Raw genomic sequence first — 21,159 nt, 5'->3', positions numbered from 1 at the left:
GAATCAACAGCGAGCACCCACAAATATAAAATTTGTAAAAATGTCTCATGACCGCAGGAACACAGAGTACAAAATCCACAGGGCAGGCTGTGAAGTTGATGAGTCTGATGTAAGGTCTGGACGAACTCCACAGGAGAGGCTCACCAGCCAAGGCAGAAACAGCCTGTCTCTTCTGAATCCTCCTTAAAAGGCTTCCGGTGATCAGATTAAACATTACTCATTGCAGAAGACACTCCTCTTAGCCGACCGCAGATGTCTTCAGCTGTGGATACAACCAACATTATCATGATTTAAGTCCACAAAACAGCAACATAGCAACAGATAGGCCAGAGCTTGCTTGACCAGACAACTGCATACCATCACCTGACCAAGTTGACACATGAACCTGACCATCAAAGCCCATCCCTTATCAACTTGGCAGTTATATACATCACCCCAAACCATACTTAATCTCTAAGTAAAAAACAATAACACATTTTTTTTTTTATCACCTAAACAGTACTCAACTGTCCTGCGTACAACTGGAAACACACCAGATCTCTCCAAAATAGGAATACAAATCCTTGGGTAATATTCACTCTTAAACTTGATATCCTATAACTTAAATATTATAACATGAACAATACATCTTATGTTATATGGTAAGAGGTATAAGATGGAGAGGAAAACAAAGATATTTGCTTTATGCAAAAATACAAACATACAAAGGAAGGAGGAAATATTCATACAAGTACATTCCTTGATTCTGTAACTACTCATGGTCACAGTTCATAATTATCACTATCTTCTTCCACTACCTGTTCCATTTTCCCTTTACCCTCAGCAAGTACCTCAGTTGTCTGTGGTTCTTTGCTGGGAGAGGTGACCAAAACTTTCATTACTGAAATTTCTGAGCCGTTGTTAGTCCTGCCTGATTTGGGTTGTTGCAGTTTCCCATTGACTTGAATCACAGGGCATGGTAGCACTAAGAGATGCTCTAGGGGATCACTTATATTCCAGGAAAACACATTTTGCCTCCACTGTGTAGTTACAGTCCTATTTCCCCTTGGTAATCAGAATCAGTCACCTCAAGCAGAACAGTAATCCCCTTCTTTGCCTGTTTATCCAGGGACATGAGTAGCCCATTATGGCCAGGTGGCAGTCTTGGCTGCCTGTTCAGTGGAATCAGTGTGTGTCCTGGTGGAAGCACTCCTCCTTCTGGAACTAAGACCTGTAAACCAGCAGAGCTCAAGGTTTCAGAAACAGGAAGCAAAACTGAATTGTCCTAGTGGATCACTAGGGGTAATAAGGAGTGGTGCCACTCCCATTTCCATTCCATTGATTCCTAGACCCATGAATCCTGGCTATGGGAGTAGCAATACCATGGAATGGATGTTGATTTATCAGTTCACCAAAGGGGTTGGAGAAGATACAACCTCCTGGAGAATAATGTGCCAGCTGTGCAAGGTATCGCCATCTAGGTAACACTGTAATTGGGTCTTCTAAAGGCCATCCCACCATTCTATCAATCCACCTGCCTCTGGATGATGGGGAATATGGTAAGACCAGAGAATTCTGTGAGCATGTGTCCATTGCTGCACTTCATTTGCTGCCGAGTGGGCTCTTTGATCAGAAGCAGTGTTGTGTAGGATACCATTTTGGTGGATAAGACATTTTGTAAGTCCACAGATGTTAGTTTTGGCAGAAGCATTGCATGCAAACCCATATCCAGGGTATATGTCTATTCCAGTTAGAATGAATCACTAACCCATTCCATGATGGGAGTGGTCCAATGTAATCAACCTGTGATCTGGTAGCAGGCTATTCACCTCTGGGAATGATACGATGTTGGGGACTGAGTGTGGGTCTCTGCTACTGATAGATTGGACACTCAGAAGGTGGCCATACTCAGGTCAGCCTTGGTGAATGAAAGTCCATGTTGCTGAGCCCATGCATAACCTCCATCCATACCACCAAGACCACTTTGTTCATAAGCCCACTGGGAAATGGTAGGAGTGGCTGAGGAAAGCAGCTTGTATCCACAGGATCGGTCATCTTATCCAGTTGATTATTAAACCCTTCCTCTGCTGAAGTCACCCTCTGGTACGCATTTACATGGGACACAAATATTTCATGTTTTTGCCCACTCAGAAATGTCTATCCAAATACCTCTTCCCCAGGCCTCTTTGTCACCAATATTCCAAACATGTTCGTTGCAAGCATTTGACCATCCAGCTAAACCATTAGCAACAGCCCATGAGTCAGTATACAACACACCTCCTGCCGATTCTTCCCAAGTAAAATGAACAACCAGGTGCACTGCTCGAAGTTGAACCCACTGGGGGGATTTCCACTCACCACTGTCCTTCAGGGACATCCTAGAAAGGGGCTGTGGTGCTATAGCTGTCCGTTTTCGGGTGGTACGTACATATTATGCACAACCATCTGTAAACCAGTCCTGAGTGTTCTCTTCCTCAGTCATTCACTGGAAGGAACTCCCCAAGAGGCCGTAGCTCTGGTCTGGGAGGGATAATGTAATGTGGCAGGGCCATGGGCATTTGGTTCACTTCCTCATGTAACTTACTTGTGCCTTCAGGACCTGTTATGGCCCTATTTCATATTTACATTTTATGACAGAGTGCTGCTGTACATGCCCAGATTTATGACTTAGTGGGTCAGAAGACACCCGGCTTATGATAGGCACAATTCAGGACTCATGGTAACTTGGTGACCCATGGTGTATTAGTTATACACCATGTATAAAAAGGAAAGTGTATAACTTTCCTTCTGAATTTTTAAAATATTGAAGTTTTTGAACAACTTTATTGAGGATTAATTTACATACTATAACTCACCCATTTTAAGAGTTCACCCACTGTCTTTTTACTTCCTTTGTTTTTCTTCACTTTCAGGAAAAACTCTACAACTTTATCTTCCAACCCTCTATTCACTTTTTATTTCTGCTATTAGGTTTTAATTTCTAATAGTTCTTCTTTATTTTCTGAATATTATTTTGATAGCATACTGTTCTTCTTTCATAGAAGCAGTATTTTCTCTTAGGTCTTTGGGCACAATTTTATTTTGGAGGTTTCTTCTTCAAGCATATGCTTATGTTTTTATTTCAGATTTCCTTTTGTCTGTTTTGATCTCTTCCATTTTGGAGGCTTTTCTCAGCTGTCTAGTGTCCTTGGTTTATTAATTGAATCTACTCACGATTCAGTGGGGCTCTAAAAATAAACTGACTTGAGGCTCTGAATTGTTGACTTTGATCTCAGTCATAGCAGATCTCAGTGGGCAGATGCTATAGAACCTGTGATCTTAGTATTTTTAGGTCTTTCCTCTTGGGCTTTGGGCTGGCCAAGTTAACAAAAACGAGTCTTCCAAATTCCTGCCTATATTCCAAAAACCAAATTGGGGATTCTGATGGAGGGAGTTTCTACTTAAATATTTATGTGTTTATGGTCCTTTAATCCCTTGTTTTGGCTACAGTCCTGTGCCCTCAGTTGTGTCTGGTATCCTTTCACCAGAGAGCATTTGTTTTTCCTTTTCCTGAGAATAAACATCCAGATTTATGCTGTGATGATGGAGGGAAGTATTCAACATTGATGAGCTAGGAACAGATCTGGGCTCTGCATCTCAAAGAGCTTTCCTCTTTGTTTTTCTGCACCACCTCAATCTCCCTTTTACCACCAGTTTAGAGGTAATTAGTATTGCCACTTCTTGTACCTTTTGAGGATTCTATGGTATAAATGCAGTCAATTCTTACTTTTCTCACAGCTGGCTTGGATTTCATTTTGTTATCACTTATTCACTTGCTTTTCATTTTCAAAAATATTGATAATTTCCTAATCTCCCCTTCTAGGTTTATGTCCTTTTTTTCTTCTTTTTTTTTTAATTCCTTACCATAATTATAGTAGGGTTTGGGGAAGGAATGAAATGAGATACTCTACCCTTTTAATCCAGAATCTATTCTTAAAGAGCAGGGGCTTTGTTTGATTTACCTCTAAATTCCAACCCATAATGACATCCCCATATGGTAGACACTTAATAAACGTTTAAATGAATGATTAGCCTTGTTTCACATCTGTATTAATTATCTTTCACTGCAAAACAAATTACTCCCAAAATGTAGTGACTTAAAACAACAGTAAACATTTCACACAGTTTTTGTGAGTCTGGAATTCTGTAATAGCTTACTTAGGTGGGTCTGATTGAGTCTCTCTCGTGAGGCTACAGTTAAGATATTGTCCAGCTTCACGGGGCTGCAGTTAGGATATCATCCTAGCTTCATGGGGGCTGGGAGATCTCCTTCCAAGATGGCTCAGCCACATAGTAACCAGTTAGCACTGACTATTGGAAGGATACCTCAGCTCCTTGCCACATGGACTTCTCCTTAAGTTTGGTTAAGGATTGTCACATCATAGTTGGTTTAGTAAACCATGAGAGAAAACAAGACAGAAGCTGCAATGGTTTTAAGACCTAGCATGAAAGTCACATTCTCCTATTTTCATAATATCTTGTTCATTATACAGATCAATTATATTCAATGTGAGAGGGCATTACACAAAGGTATGAGTCTCCATGGGGCATGACTTGCTGGGGACCATTTTAGAGGCTAACCACCACACGAAGTTTTCATCTTAAGCTAGAAAAAGAATAGAAAATTAAACTCAAATTCAGTAGAAAGTAAGAACTCATAAAGATCGAACAAAAAATAATTAATTAGAAACCAAACAATTCAGAAAATGAATGAAGCCAGAAGTTGGGACTTTGAAAAAAGAATTAATAAAATTGAAACATTCCTAGCAAGACTAATAAAGGAAAATAGAAAACACGAATAACCAATACCAGGAATGAAAGAGGAATATTACGAAAGATCCCTCAGAATTAAAAGATTAATAAGGAAAGATAATAAACAACTTTATGCTAATTAATTTGATAACTTAGATTAAATAAATTCCTTGACAAATTCAACTTTTCCAAAATTGACTCAGAAAGAGAAATCTGAACAGCCTTGTATCTGTTCAGTAGCCTTTTATCTATTAAAGGAACTGAATTTATAATCGTTTTTCACAAAGGAATCCAAATGATTTTATCTAACTTTGAAGGAAAAACAATAATCAGTTTTCACAAATTCTTTCAAAAATTAGAGGAGGATGAAAGGACTTCCCATTCAATTTTTGAGTCCAGTATACCTTTAATAATGATACCTGACAAAGCCATTACATGGAAATAACAGACGTTCCTCATGAACATGGGTACAAAAAATTCCTAACAAAAAAGTAGCAAATAGAATCCAGCAGTATATAAAAAAGAATAATACATCACAATCAAGAAATTTTTGTCCCACAAGTGGTTTAACATTAAAAAAGGAATTGGTATAATTCACCACACTATCAGAATGAAGGAGAAACTTCATATAATACTTTCAACAGACAGAAAACTCAAGTCAAAAGTCTCATGATAAAAATGTTAAACAAATTAACAATAAAATGAAACATTTTCAGCATAAAAAAACCTCAAGAAAAACATACAAATATCATCTTTCATAAATGGTGAAAAGACTGAATGTTTTTGCCCTCAGATCAAGAACAAGAGGAGGCATAATATTTTAAAAGAAGAAAGTAAAACTATATTTGCAGAAGACAGTAGTGTACGTAAAATCCTAGGGAATCAACCAGTAAAACCTAAAATTAATAGGTGAATTTAGCAACAGGGTACAAGTTCCATGAACAAAAATCAAAACCAGCATTTAACAACTGGAAAAGTGAAAAAAAAAAACAACACAATTTTAAATACAAGCAATAATACAGTTAAAAAATGCTTGGTAAATTTAAAGAAAGGAGCAAGCCCTCTTTCAATGTAAGCTATAAAACATTACTGAGAAAGCTAAGGAAGATCTAAATAAACAGAAAAGTATATCATGTTCTTTAACTAGAAGACTCAAATTGCTAAGATGCTCCATCTCCCCAAATTTACCTATTGAATGGACACAGTCCCAGTAAAAAAACCTCATCAGGCTTTTTGTTTTTCCATCAGGTTTTTTTTAATGTATTGACAAGCTGATTCTAAAATTTATGGAAATGCAAAGAATAGTCAAAAACATTTTGAAGAACAAATTTGGGGGACTTATACTATGTGGTTTTGAGATATAAAGCTACAGTAATCACACAGTGTCATATTGAGGTAAAGATAAGCATATATATCAATTAATAGGATAGCTACCAAAATAGATCAACCCATATAGTTGATTAATTTTCAAGAAAGGGACCAATATAGCTCAATAGGGTAAGTATAATTTTTTAAAATAAATAATGCCGAAAAAAAAAAAAGAGCTTCCGGGTCAAGATGGCGGCTTAACAACGTGTGCATTTTAGTTCGTCCTCCAGAACAACTACTAAATAACCAGAAATAGTACAGAACAGCTCCCGGAGCCACGATAGTGACCGGACACACAGTGTACCCCAGTCTGGACCACCTGGATCGGATGGCTGCGAGCACCCCTCAGAACCATGAGTTCCCAAAGCTGCGGCGGCCAGCGCCCCTCCCCCACAGGCCGCTTCCCAGAGGGGAAAGGAAAGAACTTTACCAGCAGCAGGGACTGGACACAATCAAATGCCAATTGTGGAACTAATTGACAAATTCTGACTAGTAAAAATAGGCCCCTAGCTTAGGTGAACCTGATCAAAGCGGAGGTTGCTCATTTTTGCCCTGGCACCAAGGGGGCAGGACTGACAGAAAAAGGGGGGAAAAAAAAAGGAAGGAAACAGAGGTTTTTGTGGCTGTGTATCTACAAAGGCTTGACTGCCTCTGGATACAGTGGCAGGACTTTTCAGGCTGCAACTGCCCCAGGCATAGGCAGAAGTGAGTTCTTTTCGGGGCTTATCTGGAGCTTGTGCCTTCCCCAGGGGAGGGGTGATGCCCCACCCAGGTGGAATCCCTCCATCAAGGAATTCAGACACCAGGGCTTGGTAATTTGAAGCGATTAAAACCAGCCTACAACCTCTCCTCTGTCTCCACCACGCCCCCAGCAGGGAGAGTCTGCCAAAGTTAAAGATACTGCATCATCTTATGCTGGTGGGACCTGCAGTCAGACAAACGCCACATACTGGGCAGGATAAGAAAAACAGAGTCCAGAGACTTCACAGTAAAGTCTTTCAACCTGCTGGGTATCACCCTCAGGGAAAACCGACACAGGTGACTCTTTTCTCCTGAGAGGAGGCCAGTTTGGTCTGGGAAAGTCTGGCTGGGGTCTATAATATCTAAGTAGACCCTCCTAAGTGTGTGTGGGCAAAAGGCACCACACAAGCAGGGCAAGAAACAAGAAAACAAGAACTGAAATTTTCTCCTCTGTTAAACAAAACTTAATCTAAAGGTCCAGATAAAACTGAATGGGATGTCAAAGAACAGATAGACAACAAATTCATCCATCAAGAAAACCCTAGATAAAAGAAGTGAAAGCAATCTCCAGAATAAACTAATTAAGGTAATTAAATGCTTAGACGCCAGCAAAAAATAAATCACACTAGGAAAATTGAAGATATGGCCCAGTCAAAGGAGCAAACCAACAATTCAAATGACATACAGGAGCTGAAACAATTAATTCAGAATGTACGAACAGACATGGAAAATCTCATCAAAAACCTAATCAATGAATTGAGGGAGGATATAAAGAAGGCAAGGAAAGAACAAAACGAAGAAACTGAAAGTCTGAAAAAACAAATCACAGAACTTATGGGAATGAAAAATACAGTAGAAGAGATGAAAAAAACAATGGAAACCTACAATGGTAGATTTCGAGAGACAGAACATAGGATTTCTGAACTGAAGGACAGAACATCTGAAATCCGACAAGAGACAGAAACTATAGAGAAAAAAAATGGAAAACTATGAGCAGGGACTCAGGGAATTGAAAGACAATATGAAGCGCATGAATATACATGTTGTGGGTGTCCCAGAAGGAGAAGAGAAGGGAAAAGGAGGAGAAAAACTAATGGAGGAAATTATCACTGAAAATCTCCCAACTCTTATGAAAGACTTAAAATTACAGATCCAAGAAGTGCAGCATACCCCAAAGAGAATAGATCCAAATAGACATACTCCAAGTCATTTACTAATGAGAATGTCAGAGGTCAAAGAGAAAGAGAGCATCTTGAAAGCAGCAAGAGAAAAGCAATCCATCACATACAAGGGAAGCCCAATAAGGCTATGCGCATATCTCTCAGCAGAAACCATGGAGGCGAGAAGACAGTGGGATAATATATTTAAATTATTAAAAGAGAAAACCTGCCAACCAAGAATTCTATATCCAGCAAAATTATCCTTCAAAAATGAGGGAGAAATTAAAACATTTTCAGACAAAAAATCACTGAGAGAATTTGTGACCAAGAGACCAGCTCTGCAAGAAATACTGAAGGGAACACTAGAGACAGATACAAAGACAGAAGAGAGAGGTGTGGAGAAGAGTGTAGAAAGGAAGACTATGAGTAAAGGTAAAAAGAAGGAAAATTAGATATGACATATAAAACCCAGAAGGCAAAACAGTAGAAGAAAGTACTACCCATTCAGTAATAACACTGAATGTTAATGGATTAAACTCTCCAATCAAAAGACATAGTCTGGCAGAATGGATTAAAAAACGGGACCCATCTATATGCTGTCTCTACTCAAAGGACACGAGGCCAAGGACACAAATGGACATTTACACACCAATGTTTATAAGCAGCATTATTAACAATTACCAAGAGATGGAAGCGGCCAAAATGTCCATCAACAGACGGTTGGCTAAACAAACTGTGACATTTACATAAGATGGAATATTAGGCATCTGTAAGACAGAATAAAGTGATGAAGTATGTAACAACATGAATGGACCTTAAGGACATTATGCTGAGTGTGATTAGCCAGAAACAAAAGGACAAATACTGTATGGTCTCACTGATATGAACTGACATTAGTGAATAAACTTGGAATATTTCCTTGGTAACAGAGACCATCAGGAGATAGAAATAGGGTGAGATATTGGGTAATTGGAGCTGAAGGGATACAGATTTTGCAACAGGACTGAATATAAAAACTCAGAAATGGACAGCAGAGAATTACCTAACTGTAATACGATTATGTTAAAACACTGAATGAAGCTGCATATGAGAATGATAGAGGGAGGAGGGCTGCGACATAAATGATATCACAAAGAAGGATAGATGATAAAGATTGAGATGGTGTAATCTAGGCATGCCTAGAGTGTATAATGCTAGTGACTAAATGTACAAATTTAAAAAATGTTTTTGCATGAGGAAGAACAAAAGAATGTCATTACTGCAGTGTGCTGAAAATAGATGGTACTTACTATTTTAAAATTTCAACTAATGTGTGAGACTAAAGCAAAAAATGATTATTTGGTACAAATCTATACTTTGACTAGTGCATCTCCTAATATAACTTATGTAGATAGTTGATTGAACACCTTAAGTACATGGAACTTTGTATAGGACATGAGATTTTGTTGGTTTGTCCAGAGTGATACACCGATGAATCCCAGAGTGATTTGATCAGTGAGTGGAAAAGTATTTGCAAAGTCCCCTTCGGGGAATGGTGAGAATGCGGGGAAATTCAACTTCCCCAAGTTGAATTCTTGATATTCTCACAAGCACTGTGGACAACCAGAGCTATAGGCTGAGCCCCCAGTCTTGGAATTTGTTCATATGAAACTTAACCCCACAGGGGATAGGTCAAGCCTACTTAAAATTAAGCCTAAGAGTCACCCCCAAGAGAACCTCTTTTGTTGCTCAGATGTGGCCTCTCTCTCCAGCCAACACAGCAAGCAGACTCACCACCCTCCCCTTGTCTACGTGGGACATGACTACCAGGGGTGTGGAACCTCCTGGCAGCGTGGGACAGAAATTCCAGAATGAGCTGAGACCCAGCATCAAGGGATTGAGAAAACTTCTCGACCAAAAGGGGGAAGAGTGAAATGAGACAAAGTGTCAATGACTGAGAGATTGCAAACAGAGTCGAGAGGTTATCCTGGAGGTTATTCTTATGCATTAAGTAGATATCAACTTGTTATCCAAGATGTAATGGAGAGGCTGGAGGGAACTACCTGAAAATGTAGAGCTGTGTTCCAGTAGCCATGTTTCTTGATGATGATTGTATTATGATATAGCTTTCACAATGTGACTGTGTGATTGTGAAAACCTTGTGTCTGATGCTCCTTTTATCTACTGTGTCAACAGATGAGAGGAACTTATGGAATAAAAATAAATAATAGGGGGAACAAATGTTAAAATAAATTCAGTTTGAAATAGTGGTAAATGTAAGCGAGGAGTAAGGGGTATGGTATGTATAGTCTTTTTTTTCTCTATTATCATTTTATTTCTTTTTCTAAATCGATGCAAATGTACTATGAAATGAATATGCAACTATGTGATATTAAGAATTACTGATTGTATATGTAGAATGGAGTGATATCTAAAGGTTTTGTTTGTTAATTTTTTTAATTAATAAAAAAAGTTAAAAAAAATAAAATAAATAAATAATAGGGGGAACAAATGTTAAAATAGATTTAGTTTGAAATGCTAGTGATCAATAAAAGGGATCAGTAACGGGTATGGCCTGTAAAATTTTTTTTTTCTGTTTGTTATATTTTTCTGTTCTCTTTTTATCTCTTTTTCTGAATTGATGCTAATGTTCTGGGAAATGATCATGATGGTGAATATGCAACTATGTGATGATATTGTGAATTGCTGAGTGTATGTGTTGGGAATGTTTGTTTCTTGTAATTTTTTTTAATTAATAAAATTTTAAAAAGATAATTCTGAATCATTATATAGATTTTTATTTTTATTTTCTAGTATATTAGAATAGACAGAGGAAAACAAAAATAAATAAATAGATAAATAATGCCTAAACAACTGAATATTTGTGTGAAAAAAATAAATATTACCCCTTCATACCCAACCCAAAAAATGTATCCCAACCCAAGATATGATAGCTAAAGCTGGAAGATTTTAGGCTAAAATATGAAAGACATTTATGAGCTAGGAGTAGGCAAAGATTTCTTATAAATTGAAAATTTCATGTAAATTAAAATCTTTACCCCTTAACAGCACTATTAAGAAATAAGAAGATGGGCTTCAGGTATAGAAAACATTTGTAAAATGTATCTGAGCAGAAGACTTCTATCCAGAACATCTGAAGCAGTTATATAACTCAGTAAGACAACATTATAAAAAAAAAAAAAAGTGGGCCAAAAACTTGAACAGACACTTCAAAGAAGAAGATATATGAATGGCCAATAAGCACTTAAGTAGATGCTCAGCATCATTGGTCATCCAGGAAATGCAAATTAAAACCAATTGAGATGCCACTTCATACCACTAGACTGGCTAAATTAAAAAGACTGACAATACCAAATATTATCAAGGATTTGGAACAACTGAAAATGGTAGCAATGTAAAATGATATAACCACCTTGAAAAATAGTTTGGCAGTTTTTGTTAAAATTAAACATTCTTTGCCATATGACCCACCAATTCTATGCTTAAGACTTTATCCAAGATAAATGAAAATATTTGTCGACGCAAAGATTTGTACATGTGTGTTTGCTTATTCGTAATAGTTAAAAACAGGAAACCAATGTCTACAACAGGTGAATGGAGAAACAAATTGTGGTATAGTCATGTAATGTAATACTACTCAGCAATCAAAAATAACAAATTAGTAATATAACAATATGAATGAATTTCAACTAATTAAACAGAGCAAAAGAAACCAGATACAAAATGGTAATGGTCAATACAGTATGATTCCATTTACATGGAATTCTGAAACTGATTAATCTACTTTGAAGGAAATCAGATAAAAGTAGTGCCTGGGACAGCTAGGGGAGGAACTGATTACAAAGGGATAGGAAAGAAATTTCTGGGCTGATGAAAAATGTTCTGTCTTAATTTGGGTGGTAATGACATTGATGTTATTTGTCAAAAATGAGATCTCACCCCCCAGAATGGCTGAACTTTAAGTGTGATAATACTAATGGTTGTTAAGAATTTGGCACAACAATAACTCATAACACTGCTTGTGACGAGGTCAGTTGTCAGAACCACTTTGGAAGAGAGTTTGGCATTATCTAAGAAAGTTAGAGATAGATATATCTCATGACCCAGCAATTCCACTCCTAGGAATAGCCTTTTCTTCTGGAGAAATTTATCATGTGTGGGCATCAGAAAGACATGTATAACAATGTTTATAGCATGGCACATTATTGCCAAAGGAAGGTAACAAAACGAATATCCTCCTTCCTTGAATAGATACATTGTATGTTTCTTCACAGTATATTATATAGCACTAAAAATGAAACTAGTTACATTTAATTTGAATGAGTCAAACACTCAGTGAAAGTCTCAGAAAGTTAACATGTTTTATGTTTCCAGTTACTTATGTTTCAAGAACTGGAAACTTAAACTGATATTTAGAGAGGTGTACTTAAGTTGTAAATCTATGAAGAAAGGAAGTAATTAACATAAAAATTACGATTATGGTTATGTTTAGAGGAGAGAGGAAGTTCAGGTTGGGAAGAGGCATACTGGCATTTAGTTCTTGATCTGAATAGTGGTTACATGAATTTTCACTTTATAGTAATCTGTTAAGTGGCATTATTGTGTTTTACTCACTTTGGTAAATATGTGCTATTTTTACATTTAAAACAAAAAAGACAAACATTTCTTTAATGGATCAATTAATAAACATTTGCTCAGTATGATGTATGTTCTGCTAGATGATAGAAGAAATACAGAGATGTTTGACATGACCTCTAACTAAAGGAGACAAAATACTCATTAATTACCAAAAAGTATAATAAGTGCCCTTGATAATTTCTGATCTTATACTTACTATATGAGTTAACCTGTGTGATTGAGGCAGGTAACAGCCATACCATCTATTTACTGTCCTATTTTATGCTACTCATTTTGACCTGAATTCGTTTGGTACATGCAGTCCTGGTAATTATAAATATGACAAATATGCATTATTTACTTTTTTAAAAAAAACATCTATTATTTTCTGCTGTGTCCTAATAGAAATTTTTGTGCTTTTTTAATATGGTTTTATTGAGATACACTCATATACCATACAAACCAACTGAAATAAACAATCACTGCCTCACAGTATCACATAGTTGTGCACACATCCCCATGATCAATTTTGGAACATTTTCATTACACCAGAAAGGAAACAAAAATAAAATATAAAACCCAATTCCTCCCATACCCCTTATCCCTCCGCCCCCCCACCCACCCATTGGCCCATAGTATTGGTGTGGTATATTTGTTAACTGTTAATGAAAGAATATCAAAATATTACTGTTAACCATAGTCTATTGTTTGCAGTAGATAGATTTTTCCCATGTATCATCTTTTATTATTTTTTTAACATTTTCCCCCATTGTTTATTTATTTTTAATCCATATGTTTTATTCATCTGTCCTTACCATAGATAAAAGGAGCATCAGACACAAGGTTTTCACAATCACACAGTCATATTGCAAAAACTGTATCATTATACGATCATCTTCAAGAACCATGGCTACTGGAACACAGCTCCACAATTTCAGGCACTTCACTCTAGCCTCTCCAATATACCTTAGACTGAAAAGGGGATATCAATATAATGCCTAAGAGTAACCTCCAGGATGTTTGAAATCGACTCTGTTTGAAATCTCTCAGCCACTGACACTTCATTTTCTCTCATTTCTCTCTCCCCCCTTTCGGTAAAGAAGGTTTTCTCAAGTCCTTGATTCTGATTCCCAGCTCATCCTAGGATTTCTGTCCCACATTGCTAGGGAAGTTTACACCCCTGGGAGTCACATCCCAGGTAGAGAAGGGGAGGGCTGTGAGTTTCTTGTTGAGTTGTCTGAAAGAGAGATAAGCCACATCTGAGCAACAAAAGAAGTTCTCTGGGGGTGACTCTTAGGCCTAACTTTAAGTAGGCTTAGCCTATCTTTTGTGGAGATAAGTTTCATATGAACAAACCCCAAGATTGAGGGCTTGACCTGTTGATTTGATTTTCCCCACTGCTTACAGGAATATCAGGAATTCTCCAAATGGGAAAAATTGAATTTCCCCCCTTTCTCATCATTGCCCCAAGGGGACTTTGCAAATACTTCTTTATTTACTGTTCAAATCACTCTTGGATTTATTGGGGCATCACACTGGGCAAACCTATAAAATCTCTTGCCCTATTCAAGGTTGTACGTAATTATGGTGTTCAGTTAACCTCCCCATATAAGTTATATTCAGAAATGCACTAGTCAAAATGTAAATTTTGTACCAAATAAACATTTTTTGCTTTAGTCTCAAACACAAGTTGAAGTTTTAAAATACAAATGACATCTGTTTTCAGTGCCTTGCAGTATTGACATTCCTTTGTTCTTCCTCATGCAAAAACATTTTTTAATTGGTACATGTAGTCACTATCATTATACGTTCTAGGCATTTCTAGATTATACCATCTCAGTCTTTATCATCTATCTTTCCTTCTGGTTTCATATGTGCCCCCAGCCTTCCTCCCTCTATCCTTCTCACATTCAGTGTACTAACATTATTGTGCTACATTTAGGTACTGTTTTGCTATCCATTTCTGAATTTTTATAATCAGTACTGTTGTACAGTCTGTATCCCTTCAGCTCCAGTTACCCAGTATCTACCCTGTTTCTATCTCCTGATGGTCTCTGTTACCCGCTGAAATTCCCCAAGTTCATTCTTTAATGTCAGTTCATATCAGTGAAGCCATACAATATTTGTCCTATTGTTTCTGGCTAATCTCACTCAGCATAATATCCTCAGGGTCCATCCATGTTGTTACATGCTTCATGATTTTATTCTCTCTGACCACTGTGTAATATTCCATTGTATGTATATACCACAGCTTACTTAGCCACTCAGCTATTGATGGACATTTTGGCTGTTTCCATCTCTTGGCAATTGTAAATAATGCTGCTATAAACGTTGGTGTGCAGATGTCCATTTGTGTCCTTGCCCTCATGTTGTCTGAATAGATACCTAGCAATGGTATTGCCAGATCATATGGCAATTCTATACTTAGCTTCCTGAGGAACTGCCAAACTGCCTTCCACAGCGGTTGTACCATTATAGATTCCCACAAGCAGTAGATAAGTGTGCCTCTTTCTCTACATCCTCTCCAGCACTTGTTGTTTTCTGCTTTATTGATAATGGCCATTCTGGTGAGTGTGAGATGATATCTCATTGTGGAGAAATTCTTACTTTTGACACAGTGAAAAGCAAACTTAAGAAAACTAATCTCTTCATCATGGAACATTCTCCCAAATAATCTCTTCAAAAACTTAGTTTAAGTTGACAAAGTGGTTTCTGTAGAATTAAAACTCCAATAGATTTGCAATCAGCAAATGGAAAGAATAAATAATATTTCAAAAATGAGAAGAGAGAAGTTGTTTTAATTGAGTTCCTTCCTTGTTCCAGGCAAGAGTATGTACCTTGCATTGACTCTTTACCCCAGTGCTATGAGAATTACATATTTTTCTAATTTTACAGATGAATAGAAACTTAGAGAAGTCATAACTAAGTATTGGAGCTAGCATTAAAAATCTAAATCTATTTGATTTCCAAACCTATGCATTTTTCTTTCTTCTAACAATGCCCCTTCTTTCTTTCTTCTAAAGAAGAAGAAGAATCAATTTTTAATGCAACCAGCAGTTTATAAGTGAAAAAATTCAAGTATGCATTTCCAACAATAAGTATGTGAGAGTTTTAGAGTATATTACAAAAATTTAATGAAAGAAATTAAAATGACCGCAAATTCAGAGATACGTTCAGGTTATGAATTGGAAAACTAATTATCCCACAGATATTCTAGTCATCGAGTCTATTTTGGTAGATTTCTTGTCCTTGCTTGTGTACTATACTTATTTAGATGCTGGCAATCTTAGTAGTTGATAATAACTCTTTTTTCCCCGAATTCTTCTTATAATATCGACTTTATTTCTGTTTTGTTTTTCTGAACTCTGGCTCCTGCCTATTAATTTTTTTCCTGCCTTATTTTCTTTATTTGTTTTTAAAGTTTTGTTATACCCCACCTATGTTCTCCTACAAGTGTGCTATCATCAACCATTTTTTTTATTACAAAATTTCTCAGTCTTTAATGTGTTAATATATATTATGAATCTCAAATCTGATCTCAAGACACAGGGTAAGTAGAATGAATATACAGAATTTATCATACATAACAGAACACAGAATCAGAAATGGTTTCAGAATTACTGCACTAACAGACTAAGCTTATCCATATAAAACAGTTTAGAAAATTGTTCCTATGTTTTGAAATATCCAAAAAATAAACTAATTATTTTTTTCAGTTCTTATCTACATATTTGTAATTATATAGACAAAATCCCATTTTCCGCTTCGCTGTTAAAGGAAAATGTTCTTTTTAAAATAAATCTCTTACTTTGAAACCATTAGTTAATAACACTAACCAGAGACTAACACAACTATAATTATTTGCATCACCATGTAGAATTGGCTTTCCTTTTAATAGAGCTCTTTTGCGCTATAATAAAAAGCATGAACTGGTTAAGGATGACTGCAGCACTATTCATTTAAGAATTTTTCTTCCGGTGTCAGCTGATGTTTCTCTCTTAATGTTATTGTTTTGTTTTAGTTTTTTATTTTATTGTATAACATATATACAAAGGAAAGAAATAAGAAAGCAATAGTTTTCAAAGCACTTCAACAAGATGATTCAGGACAGATCCCAGAGTTTGTCATGGGCTACCATACAATCCTCTTAGATTTTTCCTTCTAGCTACCCTAGAATACAGGAGACTAGAAGGCTTAAATATTTTTTTATCATCACAATCAACTTTTTTTCCTTTTTTTTTGTGAGAAATAACATATATACAAAAAAAAAGGCAGTAAATTTCAAAGCACAGCACCACAATTAGTTGTTGAACATACTTCAGAGTTTGACATGGGTTACAATTCCACAATTTTAGGTTTTTACTTCTAGCTGCTCTAAGATACCGAGACTAAAAGAGATATCAGTTTAATGATTCAGGATTCGTATTCATTTGTTAAATCCTGTCTTCTCTTTATAACTCCACCATCACCTTTGATCTTTCTGTCCCCTTCTTTAGGTATTTGGGCAATGGCCATTCTAACTTTTTCCTCTTGAAAGGGTCTGTCGATAATTTGGAGTAGGGGATGGAACTATCTGATGTTCTGGAGAGGCTGAGCCCTCTAGGTTTCAGGACGTATCTGGTCCAGGGACCCATCTGGAGGTTGTAGGTTTCTAGAAAGTTACTGTAGTGCATGGAACCCTTGTGGAATCTTATATATTGCCGTAGATGTTCTTTAGGATTGGCTAGAATGGTCCTAGTTGGGGATTGGCGGATTATGATAGGTAGCAAGGTCTAACTGAAATTTGTATAAGCGCAACCTCCAGAGCAGCCTCTGGACTCTATTTGAATTCTCCCTGACACTGATACTTTATTAGTTACACTTCTTTTCCCCCTTTTGGTCAGGATGGAATTGTTGATCCCACAGTGTCACAGCTGGATTAATCTCTGGGAGTCATCTCCCACAATGCCAGGGAGACTTTTACCCTTGAATGTCATGTCCCATGTAGTGGACATGTAGTGGGGAGTCCTGCCCATTAATTTTAACTGTATGACTATATTATAATTTATGCATCTTTGATTAATATTTAGCTTATTTCCATTCTTTTTATTATCACAAACATTATTATAGCATTCTTATTTGTGTCTCCTTTTGCACATATAGGATTTCTCTAGAATTATGTAAAATATATAGTTGTGAAATAGCTGGGTTGAAAGTTATTCACATCTTCAAATTAACTAGATTTTACCATTTGTTCTCCTAAGTGATTGTATCAGTTTATACTCTTACCATCTGTGCATGAGAGTTTGTATTTTTCCATTGGCTAATTGTCACTTGGTATTAGCAGTCTTGAAATTTTTTGCCAGTTTTGATGAGTGTAAACTGGTGGGTTAATGGTTTAATATTCATTTCCTTAAGTACAAATAAGATATTTAATGACGTTTCATGTGTTTTGTCATTTAGGTTTTCTGCTCTCTGAATTGCCTACTCATTAATCTTTTCCACTTTTTGCTGTTTTACCTTCTTGATTTATCTGAACTCTTTCCATTTATCCTTTGTTATACATATTGCACTTTTTCTAGCATCTACAATTTTTTAAATTTTGTTTATGTTTTTTTCCTGATAGTCTTGTTTTTAGTTCTTGATGTTACTTCAGAAATTTTTTCCTACCTCCAAAATTATAAAGATATTCTACATATTCTTCTCCGTATTTTGGCTTCATTTTCATATCTAGATCTCTGAATAAGAATTTGTTTTTGTATATTGTATGATATGCTTTTAAGTTTGTCCTACTGATCTTGGGTTTCTTGATTTGAATACCATTATAGCAGATCTTATGTCTGATAGGGCAGATCTTATTCTTGAAAATTGTCTTGGGTGTACTTGTCTCATTGCTCTTCAGTGTTGATTTAGTATCACATTCTGGTGGGGAGGGTTGTAGAAAGGAGTACTTAAAAACCTTGATGGTGTGATAGTATTTTGATTAAAATTGCTTTAAGTTGTGGATTAATTTGGGAGTGATTTACATTTGTTATGGTATATTACTCCATTTATTTTGATCTTCTGTAATATCTTTCAATAATAGAGAAAATAAACTTATTACTTCTAGAGGTCTTATACATCTTTTGTTTCGATTTCATCTCAGGTGCCTTATGATTTCTGTTATGATTGTAAGTGCTTTTTTTAAATTAGATTTTAATTTTGTTGCAGGTGTATAAGAATGTAATTTATTTTTATCTGGCAACCTTTTGAACTTTCTTATTAATTCTGATCATTTGTCCATAGATTTTGTTGGGTTTTCTATGTTGACAGTTGTATTGCAGAGAATATTAATTTTGTTTTTCCCTTTCCAGTCCTACCTTTATTTCTCTTTACTTGTCTTACTGTGCTGGTTAAGGCTTCCTGTTATATAGAGTTATATTTACTATAGTTTTTTGTTTGTTTTTTGGGGGTTTTTGTTTTGTTTTGTTTTTGCACATCAATGAATTTTATCAGGAAAGTATAAAAGCCACCTATGCAATGAGAGACAATATTTGGAAGCCACATATCAGATAAGGGTTGAATATCCAGAATACATAACAAGATTCTGTAGCTCAACAACAAAAACAGTCGAATTCAAAAAACGGGAAAAGATGAACAGAAACTTTTCAGAAGAGGACAACAAATGGCTAAAGACATATGAAAAAATGCTCAACTTTGCTGGCTCTAATAGAAGTGCAAATCAAAACCACAATGAGATATCATTTTCACGCCCACTAGAATGGCCATTTTGGGAATAAAAAACCAAAAAATTACAAATGCTGGAGAGGATGTGGAGAAAGATACATAATTTTTTTCAATGTTGGTGGGAGTGTAGAATGGTGCAGCCGCTCTGGAAGACGACTTGGCTGTTCCTCAGGAAACTAAATATGAATGTGGAAGTACTGGCAACACATTCATTGTTTGATTTCCTGGCTGATAAAACAAAAACTATACAGTGGGTTGGCTTAACAACAAGAGTCTATTGGCTTATAGTTTCAGAGGTAAGAAGGCTTCTTTCATCCTGTGGTTGGTATCTTCTGGCTGGCCAGCAATATTTAGGATTCCTTGGCTTTTCTGTCACATGACACTGAACATTCTTGTCTGGTTTCCATTGACTTCTAGCTTCAAGTTGCCTCCCATGACTTCCTTCTTTCTCAGTTTCCCTCTGCTTAGAAAAGACTCCAACGATCTGAATTAAAGCCTAACCTGATTAAGTTGGGCAGTATCTTACCTGAAGCAACATCTTGAAGAGATCTTATTTACCATGGGTTGACATCTAACAGTATATGGATGAAGACAAAGACAAGTCCAAACTGGGGTAGGCAATTCAGTCCACCACACCCAAGATAGATAGGAGTACAGGAAGACTCTAAAGTAACAGAGGGTAAGTGTATTACATCTTTGACTAACTACGGGTTTAGCTGACAGCTTTGAGATATCACATTTTCCTTTCAAGCTGGAACCTACTACCAGTGTAGGAAGCAGTGGCCACCATTTTGTGGATGGCTGGTAGAGGAGAGCATCTGTGAGAACCATACCAAAGGGGCACAGGAAGATCTGTTCAAGCTTGTGGGTTTGACCCTCTGCATTTCAACCCAAAATCTCAAAATGCATCATGATTCCTGTCCATTGGACTGTAAAGTTTATGTAGGTAATCTGGAAGCAGTGGCAATGAGTCTGAATTGAAACAGGCTTTTGGATATTATGGACCTCTCCGACGTGTATGGGTTGCCAGAAACCGTCTTGGCTTTGCCCTTGTCGAATTTGAAGATCCCTGAGATGTAGCTGATGCTGTCTGAGAAGTAAATGGAAGAACACCATGTGGCAGCCACACAAGAGTAGAACTGTCAAATGGTGAAAAAAGTCACAACCGAGGCCCTTCTCCTTCCTGGGGTCATCACCTTTGAGATGACCATCATAAAAAGAGTCTTCCTCCTTGCTGCAGACCCCCAAGAAGGAGAAACCTCCCGTGCAGCCAGAGCAGGTCCCCTTCTCCATACCCAGGCTACGTACTGTAGATTTTTGGTCACTAATTTTTATCAGGTTAAGGAAGTTCCTTTCTAGTAAGAGTTGTATTTGTTAAGGTGCTAGCATTTTGGCTGTCATCTATGAAGATGATTGTATGCTTATTTTCTTTAATACACTAATGTGGTGCATTTTATTAATAGATTTTTAAAATGTTAACCATAAATACTACTTTTTCAATAAAAGTTAGTTTTTATTAAGAGTAGAAGGAATAAAATGTCACACTAAAGCAAAAAGTTAATAATAGGGAAAACTGGAGAGGAGAAAGGAGATACATGGGAATTTTGTACTTTTTGCATGATTTTTCTATAAACCTATAACTGCTCTGATAAGAATTTATTAAAAAATAAATGTATATGTGGGTTTATAAATGTTAGAAATTCGACCAAGGGGTAGGGAAAGCAGATCTTTCATTATTGAAATTCACTCCTAATTGAAAACAGTATTTACTGATTTCAACCCACCTTGTGCAGTAGCA

General features: G+C 36.5%; 1 protein-coding gene across 7 annotated transcripts in view; it reads left to right on the top strand.

Moving 5' to 3' along the window:
* Nucleotides 1-21,159, top strand: part of AGO3 (argonaute RISC catalytic component 3) — a 228,780-nt gene that overhangs the window by 121,194 nt on the left and 86,427 nt on the right. The gene's annotated exons all lie outside the window — the stretch shown is intronic.

This window comes from Tamandua tetradactyla, chromosome 2 (assembly GCF_023851605.1).
Source record: "Tamandua tetradactyla isolate mTamTet1 chromosome 2, mTamTet1.pri, whole genome shotgun sequence".
Lineage (NCBI taxonomy): Eukaryota > Metazoa > Chordata > Mammalia > Pilosa > Myrmecophagidae > Tamandua > Tamandua tetradactyla.
This window is presented reverse-complemented; position numbering and strand designations above follow the sequence as displayed.